At 41.4% G+C, this 24,213-nt stretch overlaps 1 long non-coding RNA gene across 1 annotated transcript in view; it reads right to left on the bottom strand.

The window, feature by feature from the left end:
- The window catches only part of LOC117282211, a 243,753-nt gene extending 224,760 nt beyond the window's left edge, over window positions 1-18,993 (bottom strand). Inside the window, exon 1 of the long non-coding RNA XR_004512874.1 lies at window positions 18,736-18,993. This is a non-coding gene — a long non-coding RNA (uncharacterized LOC117282211). The remainder of the gene's footprint in view (window positions 1-18,735) is intronic.
- Window positions 18,994-24,213: the final 5,220 nt, after the last annotated feature.

Genomic DNA, 24,213 nt, shown 5'->3' with positions numbered 1-24,213 from the left:
GCTACACAAACACAGAGAAACGCACACAAACATCCATGCCCTGAGTGGGATTCGAACCCACGATCCCGGCTTCCGAGCGAGCGTAGACAGTGCATGCCTTAGACCGCTCGGCTACCGTGACCGGCAATAATAATAATAGTACTTCATAATATATAATAAATATACTCAATAATATGATAATGTAACGCGTAGAGCCGCTACTATGGAACTACCGCGAGATAAGCAATTATAACAGAGCCGTTTCTAGACAACGGCTTGGTAAACACGTTCCTGCACCAACAGACACGAAAGCAATAATGGTACAGCAACAGAGGAACGTTGTTTTCTTTGGTCAGCGCCGCGGCCGTTGCTACGTAAAGGAATGGGCAAACACATCTCTGCAGTAACAAATCCAGACACAACAATAGAAAAGCTCTGTTTTCTGTTGGTCAGTCCCGATATGATATAACCGGTATGGTTTGGGGCAAATAGTTACAAGAGTGCTCAGTTGAAAGTCCGGCTGTGAAGTGAGTTATTCATATGTGACATTTGGAGTAATTCAGTGAGGTTGTTAAAGTTCCTGTGTTAAAATACATTGTCAGGAAATGGCTAATGGAGACTTTAATAAACCGAGGGCACTAGTTTGTGTGTGTCAGTGATCTGTAAAGTGCAGTTACAATTCCTGAGTGTATAAGTGGTCAATAAATCGAGCCGTCAATCAAAACCCCATCTATATTCACTCATACACGTTACAATAATAACGGCAAGCACAGGGGAAAGGAGACCCAGTAAACCAATCAGCACAGGAAAGATATTAGGGACAACTTGCAAAGAAGAGACCTCAAGGATGAACAATGTTTCGATTGAGCTCTGGAGGGAAAAAATGATATCTCTGGGGTGAGTAAACTGTGCATTCAGAGGGAGATTACTGTATAGTAATAAAAAAGGTAAAATGTGAGAGTTGAGGCTATCCTTGTAAGAGGCCGTCAAGGCCCGTAGGGTTGTGAGACGTCGATGCTTCCACATTTTCTCTAGACCAAGGGTCTCCAAACTACGGCCCGTGATGTGATTTGATCCGGCCTGCGAAAGAATTGTGCAGAAATGCGCCAATTAACTAATTTTCCAGTGAGTACTGGTAAATGTGATTCCGAGCTTATTGACCTGATATATTACACTGCAGTTCGATGGCTTAGCTGTGAAAAGGTTCTTTCACGCTTCTTTCAGCTCAGGAATGAAACTGATATATTTCTTACCGAGAAAAACCATCACGAACCACTTTTATCAGATGCCGAGTGGCTTTGGAAATTAGCATTTTTTGCTGATCTGGTGAACCATATGAATCATTTGAATTTAAAGTTGCAGGGTGAAAATAACTTAGTCTGTGATTTATTTGCACTTATCAAGGCATTCAGAGCAAAGTTGATACTTCTGGAAAGCCAANTGTGATGCTGCAGATGTCCCAAGTCAAATTCAAATGGAAATTATTTAACTTCAGGAAAATTATCATATTAAAGACAAATACAAGGAAGGAAATTTTATCGAATTTTATAAATTTCTGAACTCTGAGCAATTTCCAAGTTTAAAGAAATTTGCTTGTAAATTTATCTCCATTTTTGGGACGACATATCTGTGTGAACGAACTTTTTCCCAGATGAAGTGTATCAAGTCGAAATACAGGGCAAATTTATCCAATGAACATTTAAAGTCGCTACTTGTGATTAGCGTTTCAAAATTTGAACCTCAATTTAATCAGATTTTAAGAATGCAAAACGAGATCCATCATTCACATTAATTGTTTTATTATCATTTGTGATGAAAATATGAGCATTTGCTGCTACTGTCTGTTGTCCTTAATATACGATAATTTATTCTCACGTACTTTGTATTTAGTTTATGAAATTCTGTGCTTATTAATTTCTCATTTTATCCGGCCCGTTGAAAGTGCTGAATTACCTAATGTGGCCCGCGGTTCGAAAAGTTTGGAGAACCCTGCTCTAGACAATCGGCTCACAGATGGTGGAAACAATAAAAAAATGATCAAGAGTTCCTACAGGATATAAAACCAAGATTAACTGTGCTGGCGAGGACCAGCAGCTATTTACTTCTCATGCTCGATAGCTTGTCCAACGTACATGTAAACCATACCTTCTAAACAGATGTGTGTAGGCGGCTCGCATCAACTATTTGAAAGACTCGTTTCGTGTCTTAAGTCCTTTTACAACGCTTGTAATATAAGTGAACCTTGCGTAATACTCGTGAAAAATAGAAAAATTTGCTTCAAGTTTATCGTGGCCCCAGCACATTTACAGTGCCCATATTAAATAAATGCCGATCACAGTGGCCGCGAGTTCTTCGTCGCTCAAACACTGTGGTCGTCGGTTCGAATTCCACTCAAGGCATGGATGTCTGTGTGCGTTTATTCTGTGTTTGTGTTGTCCTGTGTGTAGGAAAAGGACTTGAGACGGACTGATCCCCCGCCTAAGGAGTCCTACTGACTATCTGAGATTAAGAAACTGAAAAAGAGGCCAAGGCCCAACAAAGGGCTTCAGAGCAATAACAAAAATCACTCTCACTCATGGAGGTGAGCCGTTATTGAGAAGCCGCCATTTCTGCAGTTACTCAAGAATTTCCCAGCATCTTATGGAACCCGAAGTTCCATTGTCGTGTTCACAAAAACCATCCACTGGTCTCTGTCCTGAGCCGGATTAATCCAATCCATACCATACCATCCTATCTCTCTAAGATCCATTTTAATATTGCCCACCCACCTACTTCTTGGTCTTCCTAGTGGTCTCTTTCCTTCTGGCTTTCCCACCAATATCCTATATGCATTCCTCGTCTCCCTCATTCGCTATAATAATAATATTATTATTAAATAAATTTAACGAACATTTACCTGGTTATTTTAAGGGAAATTTCCAATCATTTCTTCACATGTCATTCGTTATATGTCGAAATTCCCCATCTTCATAAACCCCGTAACAAAATTGTGGCACGTGAAATGAAATAAACTGCTTCTCCGCCTCCCTGGAGCACGCCAACACATACACGTGCTTGGCTACCGTATGCTGCTCCACTATTAGCGGTGACCGAAATGTCTAAGGATGCATGACAAATTGCACACGAACCTGAGAGACCTGAGGAAACAATGGACATCACATATTGCAGTTTGGAACCTGGGAATGCTGGCTACAGTTCCACAGGTCAGCTAATAGTCTCGGAGACTAGTAATTAATATTTCACTACTATAATGTGGAGGGGGGCATTTTGTAGCGTAGTTGGTGGAGGCACTATGCTACAAGCCGGAAGGATTGTGTCCCGATGAGGTGGATTTTTTTCAATTTACTTAATCCTTCCAGCCGCACTATGTGCTAAATGCACATTAGTACAGACACATCCAAATCTTATGTAAAATATAAGAATACGAAGCCTTTATTTCAGCAATGCATACTTTGATTTTTAGCCTGCTTTCCTTATTTTCCAAATATTAAAGTAGATTTAAGAGAGTACCTTACTCTCTGTGCATTTCCCCCCATCATTACTAGGCAACCGCTTGGTAAACACTTTCCCACTGCAACGAATACACATGCAACAATAGAAGAATTTTTTGACACGTCGTTATGAGGTGCTAGTCGTGTTAAAGAGAAGTAGGCTATTGGTTCCCAGAACTTTTTGTTAAATTTTCAGTTTAAAATCAAAGCAATTGTAAAACAGCAACAGAAAAAACAGACATACAGTAAACAAAGAAAAAACACGACGTCCCATTCTCAAATGAGTTTCTTCAAATTTAGGATTATTTTTTTATTTTATTTTATATTTCAGCATCGCGTTGCATTGAGGCATCATCTTTATTATCAAAGTACCCTTCAATAATGCTACAATCGTAGAACTGATTAGTCAGACTTCTGCCGAATTATGAAGAAAGTCGTCTTCTGGGATCTGGCGCCGTGTGTTCTTCGTTTTAACCGACGTTTCGGAAGAACATATCGCCTCCATCTTCAGGGTAGCTGCTGCTACAGCTATCTGTATTCGCACGCTACTCAACTACCCTGAAACGGAGGCGATATGTTCCTCCGAAACGTCGGTTAAAACGAAGAATACACGGCGCCAGATATCAGAAGACGACTTTCTTCATAGTCATCGCCGTGAAAACCTCAAAACTTACATCTGCCGAATTACTTTGAGCTTTTGTTACAAACTGCCGCTTTACACTTGACAGAAGCTTAATATTAATATAATGACTAAAAATACAGCTTTAGCACTTTTATCTTTCCGAACGTACTGCTATTTTTCAAATACTCTCGAATCTTCGCTCGGCTAATATGCAATACATCGGCCACAGAGAGCTGCATTACACTTGTGATCGATAGTAGGCATAGCTTCAGCGAGTGACCTTTCTATGGAAAGTGTAGGCGACCATAGAACGCCGTCCATCATTAGCAGCACTTTATTACAGAGTGACACTGGACAATACTTTCCTAGACAAGAATGATGGCTGGACACGCAATTCGACCTAATGCGTTGCAACCAGTAACACGGATATGCACTGGCCTTTATCCACTCACACTCCATCTTACCTACAGAGCGACTGGTTCAGCAGAGACATATGAGCGGAAATACGAAACAGAAATAAGGATATTTAATACAATATTCACGCATGCACATAATAGCTGGAATTCAAAAAGTGCGTCTTATTTTCACAATATACGCACAGGTATATTTGTATATAAGGGGAAGGTGGGTGGACAATATTAAAATGGTTCTTAGAGAGACAGGATGGGATGGTAAGGATTGAATTGATCTGGCTCAGGATAGGGACCGGTGGAGGGCTCTTGTGAACACGGTAATGAGCCTTCGGGTTCAATAAAATGCTGGTAAATTCTTGAGTAGCTGCAGAACTGGCTTCTCCTCAAGAAGGGCTCAGCTCAATACGTAAGTAAGTATATGTGTATATTCACGTGTATGGGATTCTGCGTGACTTATAGAAGGATTTTGGACTGATGATCGGATTTATTGTGCACTTACACAACTTGTTACTGCACTTCACAGAGCACTATACGAAACACTATCTTCTCTCCTCTATCGTCTTCGACTACCGTCTCAAAAGATTCCCTCAGTTCTAATTTTCCAGCTACCCGAGATCCTCATTATATATCCTCGGGGCGGTCCAAACAGAAAACATCCTCTTTCAGCAGTGGTTCCACTGTTGGGCGTTGTCGTGGAAACGTGTTTACCAAGCGGTGGCCTAGCAATGGACGTGTCTTCCAGCTCCATTCTTCCGGCTTTCAGGTGTCATGTCACAACATACAGAGTGTTTCACGACTTTAGGGCATAACTGCAGGAAGTGATTTCCTACATCTTTGTGATAAAAAAAGTTCATATAAACATATGTCCGATTTTGGACGGATACGGAGATATGACCGTTTTTTCATTCCCGTACACGCCCTCGTGTGAACCGCGTCTGTCATCTGGCGGGTCGCTAATTTTAACCAGCTACAGACAGAGCGTTCTCGTTATCTCGACACATGAGAGCTACCTAAGGCGTGGTGGGTTGGTATGTCCGGCGCGGTTCACAACCGAGCGGCAGCCTGTGTTGCGGCCGGCGGTGGCATTTTCGCAAATCAGCTTTAAGCATCAATAAATTCAAATTGAAGGTAATTTCACGAAGTTAACTTTACATTCATACTTTAAATGTATCATGTATTATGCTGGTTTATTATTTTGTTCCGTTTATTGTCAGTAATCGTTACCTTCTATTCTGAGTTTAAAAAGGTCATAACTCCGTAACCGTCCAAAATCGGACACATGTTTATATGAACTATTTTGATGACAAATACCTAGGAAATCACCTCCTGCAGTTATGCCCGAAAGTCGTGAAACACCCTGTATGTATGAAAGTGCGTTTGGAAGGGGGATAGTGTGTAATTCTCTGCATGCTGTTCAATAATCTTGCTTCTTCAAGGCTAAGATACGAGTGCTTTAGTACAGACAATTGCAGCAGGACATGAAGGTACTAGATTGCTCGACCTCAAGAGGTCATCCTCAGGTGTACGAACACAGCTGTATAATTACACGCAATCACATTCGTCTTCTCACTTATTCGATCCTGTATCTTATTCAGGCTCACGCTCAATAATATATCAAGCTCTCTCATAAAACACAAGTTAAAATTGTTCTAAAAGTCAAAAGTTAAAATATAAATTTAAAATTGTTTTAAAAAATTTAAAGTTTGTGAATGGAATTTCAATTCAGGTCACTTGTTATGCTTTCACTTCCACTTGTATTCAGTCACTCCCTACTTACCTTCATCACTGCGTCAAGTTCACTTTAACTAGTTTAATTATATTATTGATTAAACGTTCATGAATTAAAGTTCAATTTTATTATAGATAGTAGCCATCACGACATGGACCGTAACAGATCCACAACTTCAGAAGACGCAGTAGAACAGCATGACCTCCAAAAGTGAAAAAGTGGAATGTATATTATACAAATGTTCAACCATGACTTACTACTGCTCAGAGAGCATATGACAATTCCAATCAGCTATAATAGCCACAGCTAAGCCAGAACTAATTAGCGAGAACAAAACCTGGATATTACGACCATATATGTCAATGTTAGTGCGACTGACCTAACACCTATCGATTCCCATATGTGTACAGGCGCCATTAGTAACTCCACTGAGAACCAGGAAACCGGATACACCGTGTGTGTACAATGTGAATCCTGACTAGAGCCGTGGTAGCTCAGTCAGTATAGTGACTGAAGTACATACTGAGCAGCCGAAGATTTTGGTTAGATGCTGAGCCTGGAACAAATATTTCCTCTATGTCACAGCGTCCAGACCGACTCTGAGAAACAGCCAGCCTTCTACCAATTTAGAACAGTAACTTCTTCCCACTGAGGCAAAACGGCTGGTGTACATCGACTTCATTTAGTGTCCTACGTTGTGAAAGAATAGGGCTACATCATTACCCCCTCTCCCAAAAATCTGCATGGGATGACACTTCAGTAATCAACTGATCATAAATAACAAAATTACTGTTATATTAATTACAGTAAGACCTCAGTCATGAGGACTAATTGAGAGCGAACCCTTGGCCAAATTACTGAAAATCCGTATTATGAAGTACTACTGAAAACATGATCAGGGATGTTATAAGATGGAGTTCAAGCGTCTTTTTAAGCAATACAACTATATCATAAAACAACTTTACTTGTCATAAAATGTAAAAAATGTATTTTTTTACACCAATCTTAAAAATATTTTAGGTAGCGGCAATGTGATTATCAAGGTCATAATGGGCAAAAAATAGTTGTCCGAATTATCGCGAATTCCTAATAAGTGAAGTCCGAATTAGAGAGGTTTTATTGTTTACTTCTTTAACGTGACGTCATGAATGAGTTTTTTTTTTTAATTGGGTTGTGTACATCTTATTGTGTGTACGTTTGTTTTTGTGTTGTTCCTGTTCGTGGTTTCAATGTAAACAATTAGACTGGTTTATTTTGAGATATTTGCCGTGCTGACGGTCAGAGTATTACAAATCATGACACAGAACAGGATGCAAGCCATAAAGATAAACGCAGTTATGCTTAGTTTGTTTCTCAGGACTTCCACTCTTGTCCTACATTACGCTACACAACAAAAGAGAGAGACTGGATAATATGTGAAGTGAGAAGCAGTTTATTCCAAAGACGTGTCCAGGCTCCTCTGCACTGGATAACACAGCAGAAGAGGGGAATTTCATAAATCGCAACTGATTATTTGGAGGGATGAAATCGTTACAGAATATGAATAATCTGTGGCGTGTCCGAGGTCAATATCTGGCCCTAGAGGCCTGCGTGTTGGACCCCGAGGTTCAAGAAGACAAGAGAGGGCTAGAGAAAGGTCGCCGGTGTGTTTTATATCCATTTCGCGTGTCCTGCGCCCGCTGTTGAGTGTGTTGCTTCTACCCCTCCACATCTCATCTACAGGGAGAAGGAAGATTCATTATTGCAGGTCGTTCTAATGAATCAAAAGGTGATGTGGCACTATTGTTGGAAGTCTGCTGGCACTGCAAACAGCAGCAAGATGACAGTGCAATTCGGAATTATTGTACGGACTCCAGCTGAAAGCTTCTGCGTTCACATGACTCTGTCATCGAGAAGGGGGGTGAACCTTGCACAGAAGGTAAGGTAAAGCTGTCCATGTACTTAACTAATTAAGCACTAAGCCATGAACGCGTATGGGGGAATGCATGTATAGATCCACAGTTTCTTGAACTCGGCACTAGTTGAAGGTGAGTGGTCAGCTTCACGCCCCGGCCGCTTTACACCCGGGGAAAGAGCCTCCGGTACGCATTGGATAGGAGGCCGGGTGGGCCCCAAAGTCGGTCTGGAAGACGCGGAGAAGAAGAAATTCTTGATGCAGAGCGACCTTCTTTAGCAGCTATTGGTAACAAAAATAATAAAGAAATTCCGAGCAGTTTATGACACCAAATATTCATTACTTATTTCAGAACTCCCTGGAATATTTCCATATCCTGACAGATGAATCCAGTCCACAACTTCCCACCCCATTATTTCGAACTCAATTTTAATACGAGGGTCGGAACTATTTATTTACAACTGATACAAAATAGATGCATGTTTCGAAGTTTTACTGTCCAGTGATTGAGGCTAGATCTTTCTAACGGACCCAACAGAATAGGTGTTTCCCTTTTCCTTCACCTGAGGACGGAAACAGATCCAGTTTCCGAAACGTCGTGTTTTTATTTGTTATCTTAAAAACCAGGACGATGGATAAAGTCCAGAAACCCAATATATCAGTGTTTTACTGTCCTTCAGTATAGTCACCAGCATTGTGTACAAACCGCTGCCAGCGATGTGGAAGTCGTAGGATACCTTTAGCAACGCCTCTTGTGTTGATAGTTCGAATGGAGCGGTCTACTGCCTGAAGAATCTCTGGAACAGTTCTGAAGCGAATGCCACGAAGTAGTTCCTTCATCTTAGGAATCAAGTCGAAGTCACAAGGGCTTAAGTCCACGGAGTATGGTGGATGGTACAGCACTTCCCAGCCCCATCGATCGAACAAATCAGCCACAGATTGTGCTGCATGCGGCCGAGCATTGTCCTGCAAAAAGATGGGTGGGTTCTGCAGAAAGTGTTGCCGCTTCTTTCTCAAAGCTGGTCGCAGGTTGTGTTCCAAAAATGAACAGTAATACTGCGCACTGACGGTCTGCTGTCGGGGAACAGTATGCGTTAGGATAACACCATCACAGTCGTACACGAGAATCACCATAACTTTCACATTGCTGGGGTTCTGACGAACTTTTGATTTTCGTGGTGGTTCCACCTTGCCACTATTCTGTAAGGCAATGCAGATTCCCCGCAAGCCTCTTGAAGACCTTGATGACACTGTTCTGCTGTACGGCCTCGGGCACATTAAATCTTTATCCAACTCCGTTGTTCCTGTTTCGAAAACATCGTGACAACACTACATTAGACCGCCAGCTAACACGAGTCTCTGTTCTTCTCGTCACTGCTCATGCGCGTGATGTGGGAAGGGAGAGTCCATTTGCTCTGAGGTAAGGTAGGTATGTAACTAACGTGTGGTATAAGCGACATTATTTGGTTCCGTTGCATGGCGTCTCTACAGCAGTGTTGCCACTATTAAAGTTCCAACCCTCGTATTATATCGGCGTCTACGCTTAGGTTCTTGCAGTAGATCCTTTTCTTCGTGATTTCCTACAAAAATTTAGTATGTAGTTCTTTTCTCTCCCTTTCATGTCACATAACCATACCTTGTGCCTCAACTTATTTAAATATACAATTCAGAGAAATAACCATGACGCGTGCTGTAAGAAGGTGATTTCTTCATTTACAAGCATTCCGCAAATTGGACTGTATCCGATGTGTCTCAGTGAGAAGTTTGCAGATGTTCTGTTGGTAACAACGTCTACGGTTTACTGGCCTGAAATTCCCCTCACTGCGCTGGAGCGGTAACTTCTTCAGTATCATGTGACACATTTATCGGCAAGGAAGCCAGAACCATTTCGAATGAATTTGTTTGTTTTACCTGTGATGTCAGCACATTCCTCTTCATTGCGCGTGTTTGAATTTCTGCGCGAAGTGTATTGCAATTACCAGAGGGACTACGAAAGATGTTAAAAAACTACAACAATTTGAACTGAACTGCAACAGGGATCTCCAGGAGAACAAACTGCAAAATTAAAATATTTGCTTGCCCTACTTCCATATTATCAAACTTGTGACGTTAACAGCAACGGTGAATGTACTCCATTGATGAGCCACTGAACAGAACTATAAACGTGATTCGTGGGAGTGCTCCTTGTATGTCAAACCTTCAGAGACCTATTTAGTGTAGGATTTGAGGTTCTCACAGCGGTGATTATGAAGATTATCTTCTGGGACATATTTTTTTTTTTTATAATTGCTAGTGTGGTGGGACTAAGTCCTTTGTACTTCGGCCACTTTTGGCCCATTGTACCAGCCCCAGATGATAGGTGAGGGTGACTGTGGAGCAATTGGTGGAATGAAGACTGGCAGGGGAAACCGAAGTACTCGGAGAAAACCTGCCTCAGCGCCACTTTGTCCACCACAAGTGCCACTTGACCAGACCCGGGATCGAACCCGGGCCGCAGCGGTTGGAAGCCAGCGACTAACCGCTTGAGCTATGGCGCGGCCTTCTGGAACATAACGCCGTGTATCGCGGAGAAAGTCAACCGATGTTTCTGAGGAATATGTCGCCTCCAGTTTCAGGGTTGAAGATAGAGACGATATTTTCTTCGTACGCGTTGGGTTATCTCCGAATTACTTGGCATTACAACCCAGAGAACTGTATTCTGCATAGTCGCTGCAGTGTGAATCTGGAGGGACTGACTGATTCACTGGATCGTCTGTCTCACAGAACTGCCTAGACTCTGGAGCCTGACTGACTCATTAGACTACTGGACCTAAACAGATGGACACAATGAGCGGACGGACTGACCCACTAGACTGACTGAACTCCTGGGACTCCTTGGACGGGTGATCAGCCTGTGGCAAGGCCGCTACCAACACACAGGGCAACGCAGACAAACATCCATGCCTCGAGTGGGGTTCGAACCCACGGCAACAGTGTTTAAGCGGGCGAAGACAGTTCATCCTTAGACCGCGGGTCCACTGTGATCGGCTGTAACTGACATAGCGATATTAAAACAAACTTCTTCGCGTGGATGTTGTTTCAGTGTTCAGCACCAGATTTCACCAAATATCGACAAATTGTTTCCGAGATAAGTATTGCGGGCGGGCATGTGTGGCCTCCTGATTATGCATTCACGCTATGCTTTGTACGTGAAAGAGTATATATTATTAAATAAAACTCGTTGCATTCAAGCATCTCCCCAGTTCGGGGCTGGAAATAAACGCCCATTTCTACTGTCATATGTGTGTGGAAATTCCATAATATGCAGTTTCTCAGAACTTGCAGTAAAATTGTGGGACGCCATAGAAGCGTACAAAGTGGTCGCATATGTAAAACGTTTTAAACGGAAGAAACATGAAGAGAAAAGACCGTTTATGAGATTAGGGTGTACGAGATGTGCGCACGATATTAAAATATAATTTAAAGCAGTGTTTCTCGAATGGAGTTCGGCGAAACCACGCGATTTCACGAAGTAAAAATGAGAACTCCACAAGATAATTCCATTACAACATAAAACACAATTCTAATTTAAATATTAGTTTAATAACAATCATCATTTTAAATAACCGCCATTTGGGAGCATTTTTGGATTACAAACGCTACTTTTAAGGGAAGTAAAAAGAAAAAAGTGAAGCTATCCCTGTACCAGGCCGTGAAGGCCCATAGGGTTGTGAGACGTTGACGGTCCCACATTATCTAGACAATCGGCTCAAAGATGTGCGGTAAGGTTGTCAGCCTTACGCGCCGGCCGCGCTTTACTCCCCAGGAAAATTGTTTAATTAATTCCTGGTACTCATTCCTGTTAGAGGCTGAGTCGACCCCAGGGCCATAGTGCGGCTGGAAGGATTAGATCAATTGAAAAAAAATCCAATGTCCTCAACGGGACTCGAACCCGCGACTTTTAAGGGAAGAAATTAATAAACTGAATTGCGTTTTTGACTAAAGAAAAATCTTTATCAAGATGTGGAATAAATCAGGTAAGAACTTCCCTACATTCACAGCGTTCCCATCTATGTCTTGGTCTCTTCGTTTTGGAGTTAGCCTATATGAACTTCTTTCTTTCTTTGTACGTATAACATGTCTAGCCCAGCATAACTTTCTTAGATTAATAGCTTTAACAATATTGGGCGACAGGTACAAACTATAAAACTGTTCATTACGTAATTTTCTTTATATCTCTGCTATTTTACCTTCCGTAGGTTCAAACATTGTCCTTGACGCTTTGTTTTTAAACACCCTCAAACCATTTTCACACAAAACTGACGTCGAAATGTACTGAAATATTGATCCCTATAGCAGAACGAATTCTCGTAATTCTTTATGTCTGTGCGGGTTCCCAGATAATGCCTCGCTTACACAGTGGTGGTGCCTGTCTGTATACACTACAACGTTACACCTCTTTTCTCCTGTAAAATGGATTAAATTCCGGTCATAAAAGCCCGTCGGTGTGTTATGAGGAGAAAACTCCCCGGCGAGCACTTAGTCACAAGAAAACTGACGGGCAATTCGCGCCAGTGGACAACGTGCTGGTGTTTGGAATGGGTTGGCGGTGGTGGGGGGGACTCAGCACTACTTCACTTCCATCTTCGTGTGGCATCACCTTTCTTCCAGGCAAGATGATGACATTGAGGGAGAAAGGAGGAAACAAAAGACCAGCGATTCAACATTTTTTCTCTCCCAATCTCATGCTCTTCCCGTTTTATCCCTCCCTCTCTTGGGGGTTTCATGAACAAGCATCCATCTTCCAGATCGTTTTAATTTTGAAACAAGGCCCAGAAACGCACTGCAACAGCTCATGTTCCCTCACGCCTCTCTCTCTCTCTACTGGGCGGTCCTCGCTGGACAATGAAGACCAGAAACAAATGAGCTAAGACACGTAGCACAGATTGTTCAGAATATCATTCGTGCTAAACCAGGTTTAAACTTCTGTACCTTACATGTGAACAGTTTCATTGCACTCTTCTAGAAGTCGTTGCAGTAAAACCCCTTACATTTAAAATTATTTAGTTGTTTTAACAACGAACCCATAATTTTAAGATATACTCGTAAAAATGTAGTCTGTAATATCATCATTATCATCATCGGTGGCAACACAGCCCTTTTTCAGCCATAGCCTTCTTTAGAAAACTCTGTCAGATATTCGGTTTCCATTTCTTTGGATTTCGCAATGATATTTTTGTCCGACCGCCAACCTAGAGGCCCAATTCTCTGTATTTATGCCCCCTCAGTGAGAAGGTGGCCAAGTTACACCCCCAGGCACCGGAATCCAATTTCGTCACCTTCTACGACTCGCAGGGCTACTACGGTGGAGGTATTCTAACCAGCCTCCACACAGGGAGTCTTAAATATCTTTACGAATAATTCAGACCATTGCAGCAAAGACAGGAAGATGGAAATATCAGAAACAGCGGCCAAGATAAAAATGACCATGCTGTAGTCCGAACAGGCAGCCAGCCCGGACCGTAAAGAAGAAGAAGAAGAAGAAGAAGAAAAAAAAAGAAGAGGTGACGGGGAGGAGGAGGAGGAAAATAAGAAGTCTAGTGAATTGCTGATTACACATGGTAACTGAGGAAGAGTAGACCAGATATTATGGGTAAAAAAAGTAAAGGTATCCCTGTAACAGGCCGTGAAGGCCCAGAGGGTTGTGAGATGTTGAGGCTCCCACATTTTCTAGCCAATCGGGTCATAGATGGCGGCAAGGTTGTCAGCCCTACGCGCGGCCGCCTTTTACACCAAAGAATATTTCAAGAATATTCCTAGTACTCATTTCTGTTACAGGCTAAGTCGACCCCAGGGTCATAGTGCGGCTGGAAGGATTAGGTAAACTGAAAAAAAAAATCCTATGACCTCATCGGGACTTGAACCCGCGGTCTTTCGGCTTGTAGCATAGTGCCAACTACGCTACCGCGTGCTCCCTAGGGTACACTAATTAAATTATTTTGAGTAAAGAAAAGTTTCATTAGAACGAGCCCAGTTCGGAAGAGTCAAGGAGTCATCCAGCCGGGATGCAAGGTAAACATGTTCTTAAGTAATGGATCTTAATTAAAATATTCCCATTAACTTCCATGTAACATCGAATTAAATATTATCTAATAACGAAATAGGCTGAGTAGGTTGCTCTTGCGGTAATAGTCTAGACTTGTATTGTGGAGGTGCTTGAGTCGACCCTCAGCCAGGACAAGGGCTATCTTCCCTGAGGTTTTCGTTCTTTTCCATAGATCTTCTAGTCAAATGCCAGGTTAGTGCCTCAAACTAGGCCACGACTTCTTGTTCCAAGTGTTTTACAATTCATCATTCGAACTAAATATCCTAATAATGATGGCGTCATGAAATAATTCCGAAAAATTAAATATGTTACTAAACCCACTAAATTAATTACAAAGTAATGTGGGAGAGTGTGAAAATGTTATAAATTTACGAGACTGTGACCAATACAATGGTGCTGAATTATAATGGTTTATATTATGGCCGACAACAAAGAGAACCAGATGGTCCTCCATGGGATGGGAACATTGAGTGTGTTAAGGCAGTTTATAGTTTATGTCAGGTCTAGTAAATATATATGGACCTCAGATTCGGGTACAAGTATATTTACGCGACCATCATATTGCAACGTTGTTCTTCATTCATTCATTAATTCATCTATGGCTCTACATCCCTTTGTTGGGCCCTGGCCTCTTCTTCAGTTTCGTAATCTTTTTTACACAGATGATATAACACTTAGGCGGGAGATCAGCCACGTAGCAAGGCCGCTACCTATACACAGAACCCAAATACAATATAAATGCACACGCGGACATCCATGCCTTCAGTGGGATTCGAACCCACGAACCCAACTAATGAGCGAGCAAAGCATGCCTTAGACCGCGCGACCACTGTGATGGGTTGCAACGTTGTTCTGATAGAAATTATTTGAGGTATAATTTAAATTTCTGTTTTAGTAAAGGATATCAAGAGACGATGCCGCCTCTGTGGTCTAGTGGTCGGAATTTCTGACTACAAATCCAGAGGTCCCGGGTTCGATTCCCGGAGTTACCATTCTGAGAAGTAGTGGGTCTAGTATGGGGTCCGCTCAGCCTCGTGAGGATAATTGAGGAGCTATTTCAAGGAAATATCGGCTCCGGTCTAGAAAACCGAGATTAACTGCCGTGGGGATCCGTTGCGGTGACCACGCGACACCCTCTATCCGCTAAAGTTGGCACTAACTTCGCCGACAAGCGGCGGTCGCTCGGTCGGTATAGTTCACTTGTGGACTACAGGCCACTGAGTTTATCAAGAGGCGACATATTTCATCAAAGAATGGGAGAGAAACTGATAGGTCAAGGATGAATAGAACATCCCGATAAGAGCTATGTGTAATTGTCAGACAGACCACACGCCTATATCGCTGACAGTTTTCACGTTAGGACTAGTACAATGGTTTTTTCTACGCCGCGACTTGTACTATTCCATTGTCGTAAATTTATTAATATCGAAAATAAATATTTGACATGATTCCAACTGTGACAACAGTAGCAGAGTTCTAATACCGAAATGGCAAGTATAAATAATCAAAAAGACCGTAATGTTTCGGATGATTTCCATAAACAAAATATCTTGTAACAAACATGTTTTGTTTGTGCTTTACAAAAGGAGAACATTCTTATTTAAGTCGGTAAACATATCAAAAATTTAAAGTAACAACGTTTTCAACGCCTGCTTACAAACCGAACTTAAATTATAGTAGAATTTTAACATACAATTTATAGTTTGAGTTACTACTACAGCAGTCACTTTAAATATAATAGGACTACCAAAAATGGAAACTGGTTTAGTCTGTGCTGTGTACATATTTGTTTATAATCATCAAGTTTGTATATGAGAGTTGTATGAGGTTTGGGCCAGTGCACAAGTCAGCGTCAAATGGACAAAGGGTCTTCTTCTTACATTTTACCAGAACGCCCTAGGGGCCATTTATTTTTCCTTGGCACTACAGCCCCAGTGGACCTAGGCCTACCTCCATTAACTTCTCCGTTCACTTCGGATTTTCTAGATCTTACACATTCGGTAGGACTCCTTGGGCGGGTGATCAGCTCGTCTCAAGGCCTCTACCTGTACACAAACAGAAAAACGCAGACACAGAAACTAAACATCCATGCCATGAGTTCCATTCGAACCCACGATCCCGGTTTCCAAGCGAGCGAAGACAGTACATGCCTTAGACCGCTCGGCTACCGTGACCGGCCCTCGGGGCCGTTAGGTTCTGCTTTTTGTAAGTATCATTGTTCTTGAAAATGGAAATGTCAGAATATACAGGTTGTAATTTTTGTATTCGAGCCACATTATAATCGTCAGTCTCGTTAAATACGTTGGTGTCCACGTGCCTAGTCAGAAGAGAATCTGAGGTTCTGCTACACACCAGTTGATAAATGGTTTTGATTTTATAAAATAGGAAATAAATATTTTGTAATTGCTTATGTTTATTTTGAACGTACATAATCCATAAGTGACTATTCACACACATAAAAACACGAAATCCTGAATGCTAGATTCATACTTCCATTCATTTTGTGTTAGAACCAAGCCCACGAGAGTCCCTGAGGTACTGGGATATCATTACAACATGGCGACTAGTCCTTTTTTATCCTCGTTTTCTCGCACCATAACTTAGAGTAATTAGACTTCGGATCCTGAATTTTAGACTCGACATGACGGTAATGATATTTGAATTATTTAAATAACCTGCATCGACTAGCTAAATTATTCCTTTTCTGGGATTGAGTCAGCATTAAGTCTCGCCACTAAAAAGGGCAGGAGAGACTCAAACTAGAGATATACTCATAGGTTCCTAGGCCCCTGCCTGTCCACGACCATTGTGTGCAACGGAAGTCACAACCTACGATAGGTGCTCCTGATGACACTCAGCACGGACTTGTCGGTAAACGGTCCCAGCACACATTTACGTGACATGTAAATATTGGAGAGGGTCTAAGGATAATCACCATAACGGCAGTAACGACAGTTAACGGAATGCCGTTCCCTTTCTTCAGCAGATCTGGCGAAGTGGAATCGCCCCCCTTGGAAATACTTCAAACCGCAAGCAGTTTCAGGGGTTTGAGGGGGAACGTCACCACCAGGCGTGCTCAGCTGTAAGCTGCTTCACTACCCACAGGATATTAAAGAATACTCTGTCTCCAAAGGAGTTCACAATGAATTCTAATGGGGACTGAATGTCCAATGGGCGTATACTTTGAAGCGGATGATGATGAATTTATAAACCTTCTCCAAGAGGTCCCTCGAATTCAGTTTCTGGCCTTTGGTTATGTCCAGATATTGATCCTGTTAGGAATATATAATACCGAATTTGTATTAGCCTTACATTTTGTAATTACCGGATACTTTCAAGCATACTCTCTGAAATTATGTGTTTTGTGGGTAACTCTGAAGAACAACCATTGAGTTTCTGAGTAAATAACTCACTGACCAGTCTGTCGATAAATGGGCAACCAACAAGTACTCCAGCTACGAATGAATCATATCAAAATACGAGTATATTGTGCTCGCAGACTTTCAAAGAACCTTATGATATTTTTAATATCCCTACCATGACTTCTGTGTGACGAAATTAATTTTTTATACAAGAAAGGCCGTAATTCGCTGGAAAACGGCTTTTTTCTTTCTGTTGCCACGAAGAACCTAGTGGTATTTGGAGATGGTTCAATGGGTGTGATAGGAGCTGTATTCTTCGTTCTATGTAACATTACTTATTGCCAGCACTGTTAAGTACTTATTTATAACCACTGTCATTATTAAAAAAATCTGTGACGGCTTACGCTTATATAGTTTAGTTTCGGGACAAAATACGTCTATGACACGATTTTTGCTTTTCAGACTAAAAGACGTGTTGTGGGTTTTCCGTTTAAGATATTATCCTTTGCTTGCGTTTTCTCTCACACAGATCAAATTAGTTGACATGCATACACGATGCAGGTATTAAAAATTCAACGTCTCTGAAACGTGAACAGGTTACCTTTTTCTAACAAAATGATTCACTCATTCATTCACTCATGAAGTTCAGCCCTTCTTAAGGAGCCACCAATTCTACAGCTACTCAAGAATTTCCCAGCATTTTATGAAACCCAAAGGTTCATTACCGTGTTCACAAGAGCCCTCCATCGGTCCCAATCCTCAGCCAGATCAATCTAGTCCATACCATCCCATCCTATCTCTCTAAGATACGTTTTAATATTGTCGACCCACCTACGTCTTGGTCTTCCCAGTGGTCTCCTTCCTTCCGGCTTTCTCACCAATATCCTATATGCATTCCTCTTCTCCCCCAGTTCGTGCTACATGCCCTTTCCACCTCATCTTCCTTGACTTGATCATTCTAATTATACTTGGAGAAGCGTACAGGTTATGAAAATCATTATGCCGTTTCCTCCAACCTCCTGTCACTTCATCTCTCTTCGGTAACAAAATGATTCAACTGTACTAATTAAGTAGTTGAAATCGTTGTGTGTAGAACATGGAACATAGATTCTGACTTCTTCAAATAATTAAATGTCTTAACCTTCAAAGCTAAAGCTCACCTTAACATGCTGACATCGCATTCACATTGCAACTGCCCTGAAACACGAGGCCAAGTTTCGTAATCTATACTCCAATGTTTCTGCGTATTCTAAGTTTCCTATGCTCACTGATCGTAATATAACATGTAACACCACCCACTGTCACAATGCAATCACTTTTAAGACACAAAAATAAGAAAAGACGTCACGTCAATGTCACTCATGCACTCACGCACTCACGAAACGTTACTGCCTACACTCGCACTTCAGCTTGTTGCAGTCGTCTGCATTCGACAGCCTGCACATTGCGGACCGCGGACAATGTTCGCTGAGCGAGCAGTCACAGCACTGCAAGGCTTGTGGTTATCTGTGGTCATGCTATTCGTCTAAAACAGCCGAATATTTCAGCTGTATTTTATCAACTAAATTACTTCAAATAAGTCTACAGTATTTCTATTTCAAAATCTATTGGTCTAGATCAGGCATGTCCAACGCGTCGATCGGGGGACGATATTTGATCGATCTCATAGGCCTATAAGGAAATTATACGTGAAAAGCATGTAAATTCAGTTGTAATATATGATTATATTCAGATTTTGAAGGGAAAATGCGTGTTAAAGTATTCTGTACTTTCAATGTATGTTGCTTTTACAACAAACATCATGTGCCGTGTTATTTTTACCAATATTTTTGCTTAAAGCGACGTACGACGATAGGAGGGGGTAGTAGATCACTGGCAGTTTTTACGCTAAAAAGTCGATCACAACCTGTTTGAAGTTGGACATGCCTGATCTAGATGTATCGCCCTTGACTTCGTTTTCGTCAGGAATTCGATTTAAACTAACCTACGATACAGACAAAATTAAATGTTCTTCTATCTCACGTCAATTCTTAATTCATGTAACTTTCAATGACAGAAACTATATTTTATGGCCACTAAAAACTAAAAAGGAAATCCGTGGCTTCAGTCCGCCAGGAACTGTACCGACCGAGCGACCGCCGCTTGTCGGTGAAGTTAGTGCCAAATTTTCCTGATAGAGGGTGTCCTTGAAATAGCTCCTCAATTATCCTCACAAGGCTGAGTGGACCCAGTTCCGGAACCACTACTTATCAGAAAATCTGGTAGCGCCGGGAATCGAATCCGGGACCTCTGTATCTGTAGCCAGGAACTCTGACCACTAGACCACAGAAGCATTATTAAAAGAGTAAATAAGTAATAATCCGATTTAATTAATTTTAAAATCTCATTCCTTGATACTAAGGCTTTGGAGGGCCTCGCCATAGCTCAGGTTGCTAATCGCTGGCTTCCCACCGTGGGGGCCCAGGCTTAATCCGAGGTCAAGTAATGTGGTATTTGTGGTCGACAAAATGGCACTGGGGCAGGTTTTCTCCGAAAATTTCGGCTTCCCCTGTCAACTTTTATTCCACCAAATACTCCATATCTATCATCCGGGGCTCGTACAATAGGCCAAATAGTGTCCGGCGTACTAAATGGACTCAGTCTCAACCCAACCCACGAAACAAAGAGAAAAACTTTGGAATCCGAACATTAACTGGACATATGAGCCAGACAAAGTTGTCCTGGTGCCCACTCAGCTTCCTATCCGCTGAGTTTCCGAGTTCAAATTTCGGCCTGCACACAGGGACGTCCTGACAGGGTCAAATTAGTGCACACTGCTATGGCTAGTAATAATCCAAGATTTAGCATCAACCTTAAGGGAGCTGGGATATACACTGGAACAATATAAAGAATTTACTATGAAAAAATGAAGGCCAGGTAAATTTGTACTACACAGAGTCGGAAGGTTGCGGGTTCAAGTCCCGATGTCAGTTGATTTTTTCAACTGACCTAATCCTTCCGGCCGCACTATGGCCCTGGGGTCAACTCAGCCTCTAACAGAAATGAGAATAAGGAATTAATTAAATAATTTTCCTGGGGAGTAAAGCGAGGCCGGCGCGTAAGGTTGATAACCTTACCGCCATCTTTGAGCCGATTGTCTAGATAATGTGGGACCCTCAAAGTCTCACAACCCTGTAGGCCTTCACGGCCTGTTACAGGGATAAACTTACTTTACTTTACTTTTTACAGAGTGTAAGATTGTAGTGTATATTGATTTAAAAGGAACATATAACCGGTCTGAGATCAGACAGTATACAGGACAAGTAAATAAACTGTCAGGAAATAGAAGTCCAACACTGGACAGACTGTTATCACTTTCCAGAAGTTGCAAATGACAAACTGCTAGGGGTTAGAAAAACCAAGGAACTCTTATCTGATTTTAGGGATCACAAGATAGAATACGCAGAAATAGATACGTATTTAATTTTTATTGGTAAAATTAGTAAGTTTTATTTGGTACCACAAATAATGAGGACGCAAAATACTACAATGAACAGATAAAGCATTTTGAGGAGAATATCTATGATGTTACAAAATTATTAAGATAGCACCTTCTTGTAGTAAAGTCTTCACTAGGGGCTATAAATAATACCCTTATGGATATGAAATATAATAAGGAAAAGGTAAAAAAGGAAAGGACTGCTACAAGTCAAGAAGTACCTAGAATCAGTTACTTCAGAGAACTGAGAGAAATTAAATATTTTAGCAGCAAAAGTTACAGTAGACGGTAAGCGGCCTCCGTAGTCTAGAGGTAACGTTCCCACCTTATGACTCGTGGTACGCGGGTTCAAACCCGGCGGAGGTCGTGGAATTTTTAAGGGCGAAAAAATTCAGGGAACAGTCCTCCGGGAGGGACTTTAAGCCGTGGGTCCCGTGTCGTAGCTTTACGGCACGCAAAAGAACCTCATATCTCCAAAGGAGGTCACTGAGTTAAATTCAAGGACTTTCCCGCCCAACAGTAGTCTCTAATGCCTCTGATAGATGTGGGAAGCATTATAGATATCGCCAAGCCAGTAGAGGCCGAACTCGCTGGCTCGGTCGGGACTGATGGTACGCACCAGTATCGGTAGGGTATAGAGACTGGTAGAATATCATAGAGGGAAGCACAATGGACCAATACTGGTCTAACTGCATGGGGAAACCCACCCTCTCCAATAACTAACTAACTACAGTAGACGGTCAGATTGCTCAGGTCAGAGAGGCAAACAGCACGCTGCAGAAAAATGTAGATTTCTTGCTCCAAAGCATTATCAGTGCAAGAGAAGGGGAGTTAGAGCTACAGCTTTTATTCCCGAAATCGATTATGGATGCTTCAATCCGAGGTATGCCGTCATTTACAAAAGATACTATCCCACTCTTTCCGTTGAACAAGAACTTGATTAATCTGATTTACAAAGTTTGTGAATCAGGAATTAATTTCGATACGAGTAATTCACCAGTTAAACTTATCGTTATATGTATATTTTACATAATTTAAACAAGTAGTAAATGATATGAAATATATTGTTAAAATTTACAACGTGTGTTTAGATACATACACTATAGATATATACTAAATATATGGATAAATAAATTCTGACTCCATAAAATACGTTGTGTGTTCATTTTGGAAATGCTGAGTTTCTATCTGCAATAAATTAACAACCAAAACAACGTATGCAAAACCTCAACAAGCAACATTTGGAATCTTGTGTAATCCAGACTGGAGTACACATCCACTATTTCCTTCATGCAGTGGCAAGTTCTGGAAACCACCTACAGCTACGTTCACTGTAAAGTGGATGCTTAAAGCGGCAAAGACAGATAGTAGTGCATGAACTGGGTTTCAATAAATGAAAGGCAGACACCTGAATGAAAAATATTCCTCTATCTGTCACTACTCATAAATAAACATCTCTGGAATCGGTGCATGGCAGTTATACGTGTAGAACAGTGTGTACAATTCTTCAAAATAACATTTTTCAAACTGGAAAGGGACGACAATTTGTTGCTCAATAACTGCACCCCAAGAAATCTGACGCCCTCATTTCAGTCAATTAGGGTTCCTTTGATATGCATTTAACAATAATTCCCATGTATACAGCTTTGTGTTGGGAATATCAGTCATTTCCTCTGTCAGATATTTACCCCTCTCGACCCCAAGCGCTAATTAATTCACTGACCTGAGCTGAGTGAGTGTAGGGCAGGGTAAGGGCGTCTCTATAGTAAGGATGTGCTCCCTACAAATCGAATTTGTCACAAGTTTTCATTCTGTAAACGCTGAATACAACCCTCTCCGTTTTGACTCATTCCTGTGAGGGAATTTGATTACTAACATGGTTCAAGCAGCCTTCCAAGTCACACATACGCAACGTAGCCATAAAGGGAAAACTTATTTGATTATTACAACCTGAAATGAGATGAAAATAAAATTGCGGGGGAGGGGGGTGCCTCGGAATGGAAGCGAAATAGGAAGTTTTCTATTATCAGTAAAAGAGAGAGCCCTAATATTATTATGGGTTACTTCATCTGCAGCGTCCAGCTATGTGACGAAAGTTGTAAAAAACGGGAAACCATACACCAACATATAAAAGGGCACATCAGCTTGGTAATCATGTTTGTTGGATTGTGTGATCAATAAGAGAAAAAAAATGGTAGCCACAAACTTCAAAAGCGCTGTTCAAAAATCTACTTTAGCATCGGAAGTGCTAGGCAGGAAACGAGGAATAGCGTACAGTTCCACCAAAAGAAACGAAACATGATCGACTTCAACAGAGAGAAATCTATTATCAGCAGTTACTTCTTCACCGGTATAAAAACCGCATAGTAACGACACCTTTCTTTGTAAAACTATTAAAGTAAAAAGTAAATAAATAAATAAATAATAAACTCCTCCTAAAGATAAAAAATCATTTTTGATGGAAGCATATTTTTTGTTAGACTCGGTAATTGTCCTTCCCTCCCACGTCACATCCGAGTGCTGTCCCTTCCTTCCCGCAACAAACAGCGGGCTAAAAATATGTACACTATCAAATCTAAAGGCAGATCTATACATAAAAATTTCTGTATAGAAATTATGAAATTTCGTCTACACAACTGATATACGATTGTAACGTGTATTGTAACGTGTTGGGTTTCTGAACTTGCAGTCTTCATCCAAAACTGCGCCTGCAATTGTGTAATTTCTTGCCACAATAGAGCCCGCTGCCTAAGGATATTATCGAGTTCTTCTTGCAGTTCAGACACTTTACATTCCAAGGCCATGATATGTAGTCCAGTTGTCTGCCTTAGATGTTTTACCTCCCCCTTAAGTTCTTCATACTGGTTTCTCTTATTTATTTCTCAAACACTGAAATCATGAAACCCTTTAATCCCAAGACTCTTCGATCCATTTTTCACGCACCTTGGCACATAACGGTCCACAGAATCCATGAAGCTATTATTTGCCTTACGGCGACCAGAAGGCCAAAAGGAAACAGACCACACGGAAGACAAAGGCGTAGGTGGGTGGACAATATTAGAATGGATCTTAGAGAGATAGGATGGGATGGTATGGATTGGATAGATCTGGTTCAGGATAGGGCTCTTGTGAACACGGTGATGAACTCCAATCGAATATG

Source organism: Cryptotermes secundus, unplaced genomic scaffold (genome assembly GCF_002891405.2).
Source record: "Cryptotermes secundus unplaced genomic scaffold, Csec_1.0 scaffold2193, whole genome shotgun sequence".
NCBI lineage: Eukaryota > Metazoa > Arthropoda > Insecta > Blattodea > Kalotermitidae > Cryptotermes > Cryptotermes secundus.
The sequence above is the reverse complement of the archived record's forward strand: the minus strand, read 5'-3'. Positions and strand labels throughout refer to the sequence as shown.